General features: G+C 40.6%; 1 protein-coding gene across 3 annotated transcripts in view; it reads right to left on the bottom strand.

Annotated features, from left to right (window-relative positions):
* LOC126985677 (hemicentin-2-like) overlaps window positions 1-2,500 on the bottom strand; it is a 143,917-nt gene that overhangs the window by 140,293 nt on the left and 1,124 nt on the right. For all 3 annotated transcript variants that reach the window (XM_050840827.1, XM_050840825.1, XM_050840826.1), the window contains exon 2: window positions 1-217. This exon is cut by the window's left edge and continues 810 nt beyond it. The gene's annotated coding sequence lies outside the window, so the exon portion shown is untranslated. The remainder of the gene's footprint in view (window positions 218-2,500) is intronic.

Raw genomic sequence — 2,500 nt, 5'->3', positions numbered from 1 at the left:
GCACTTTTTCCTCCACCAATTCTTGTCAACAGCACTTTTCATCCACTTTTCTGTACATCACTTCTCATGGGAACGCTCTTTCTCTCTTCCTCTCTTTCTCCCTCTCCCTCTCTCTCTCTCTCTCTCTCTTGCTAAGTTTCAGAACGGGGAGGAGACGGAGGCGAGAGCGGCCGCAGAACCCAAAATGAGCAATTCCCAGACCAGTTCTAAACGCGTTCTGAATTTGACGATATAAAAAGAGAAAAAACACATTAGAACCAATACAACAAAAGAGAGAGAGAAAAAAAGAACTTAGAACCGATACAACGAAGGCGGAGGCGGAACCCTAACTGAGCAATCCCCAGACCAGTTCTAAACGCGTTCTGTATTTGACGATATAAAAAGAGAGAAAAAACACATTAGAACCAATACAACAAAAGAGAGAGAGAGAAAAAGAACTTAGAACCGATACAACGAAGGCGGAGGCGGAACCCAAACTGAAGAATTCCCTAACCAGTTTTAAACGCGTTCTGAATTTGACGGTATAAAAGAGAGAAAAAACATATTAGAACCAATACAACAAAAAAAAAAGAAAAAAGAACTTAGAACCGATACAACGAAGGAGCGGCGAAACCCAGACTGAACAATTCCCAGGCCAGTTCTAAACGGGTTCTGAATATGACGATATAAAAGAAAGAGTGAAAAAAAAAGAAAGTTAGAACCGATGGAGCGTTCTGAATTTGAGGAAAAAAAAAGAGAGAAAAAAGAACTTAGAACCAATACAAAAAATGAAGACGAGGAAGAGGAGGAAGAGGAAGAGGAAACAAAGGAGGAAGACAAGACTAGTTTTAAACGAGTTCTGATTTTATTAGAGAGAGAGAAAACATATATTAGAACCGATACGAATTCCAGCTTGAGAGATGAAGAGAAGGAGGAAAAGGAGGAGGAGAAAGAGAAGGAAGAAGATACAGAAATTACTATAAGCGACATCAAGCGTAAAAAGAAGAAGAATTAAGAGGAAGAGGAGTTTGAAAGCAGTTCTGAATATGACGTATAAAAGAGAGATAGATAAGAAAAGAACTTGATACAGAGGCGTTGGCGGCAGAACCCAGACTAAACAATTCCCAGTCAAGTTGTAAACCAGTTCTGAATTCGATGTTAAAAGATTAAAGAGAGAAAAAAAAAACTTAAGAGCTGATACAGAGACGAGGGTGGCAGCGGAATCCCAAACGCAACTGTTCCCAGACCAGTTCTAAACGAGTTCTGAATTAAAGATAAAAAAAGAAGAATATAATTTAGAACCGATACTGCGTTGGCGAGAGTAGAACTTAGACTGAACACTTCCCAGACCAGTTCTAAACCAGTTCTGAATAAAAAAAAAATAGAACTTAGAACCGATACTGCGTTGGCGAGAGTAGAACTTAGACTGAACAATTCCCAGACCAGTTCTAAACGAGTTCTGAATTAAAGATAAAAAAAGAAGAATAGAACTTAGAACCGATACTGCGTTGGCGAGAGTAGAACTTAGACTGAACAATTCCCAGACCAGTTCTAAACCAGTTCGGAATTAGAGATGAAAAAAAGAGGAATAGAACTTAGAACCGATACTGCGTTGGCGATAGCAGAGCCCAGACTAAACTAATCCCAGACAAGTTCTAAACGAGTTCTGAATTCGAGGTAAAAAAGAAAGCGAAAAAAAGAACCTGTGCGAAACCAGTTCTGAGTTCGACGCTATATAAAGAGAGAGAGAGAGAGAGAGAAAACCAACACCTTAGAGACCGATGGAAAAATTAACTCCCGTCCTTTCGTTTTCGTTTCCTGTTTTCGTTCCTGTTACGTTCCTGTCTCGTTCCCGTTTCCTTCCTATCGCGTTCCCGTATTTTTCCTGTATCGTTCCCGTTACGTTCCTGTCTCGCTCCCGTTTCCTTGCTGTTTCGTTCCCGTTACGTTCCCGTCTCGTTCCCGTTTCCTTCCTGTTTCGTTCCCGTTTCGCTCCTGTCTTGTTCCCGTTTCGTTCCTGTCTCGTTCCTGTTTTGTCCTTGTTTTTGTTCTCCCACAAGTATATATAAAGTTTCAGGGAACGACCTAACTCCATTCCCAAACTAAAATAAAAGGAAAAAACCGATAGAAAACAACGATATACTTCTCTCAAATGACTTAACGAACAGGAGAATACAGCGAAGAGGGTCAAATTCACGTTTTTGTCTAGTCTCACTCACGTACAAAACTCCAGCGACGAGAGAACTTAGAAAAACAAACGAGAAACACGAAATTATAACACTTCTTCTCTCTTCCAATCCCCAAAAGCAACAGACAACGCGAAAAAGATGTTCAATTTTACGTTTTAGTCCCGTCTCACACACGTACCAAACTTCAGCGACGGAAGAGCTCGGAAAAACAAAAAACACTAAAAAACAACACACTCTTTTCCTAGCGCCCCAAAACCCACAGTGAATGCTAAAAGGATGTTCAATTTTACGTTTTAGTCCCGTCTCACACACGTTCCAAACTTCAGCGACGG

This window comes from Eriocheir sinensis, chromosome 60, assembly GCF_024679095.1.
Source record: "Eriocheir sinensis breed Jianghai 21 chromosome 60, ASM2467909v1, whole genome shotgun sequence".
Classification (NCBI taxonomy): Eukaryota; Metazoa; Arthropoda; class Malacostraca; order Decapoda; family Varunidae; genus Eriocheir; species Eriocheir sinensis.
This window is presented reverse-complemented; position numbering and strand designations above follow the sequence as displayed.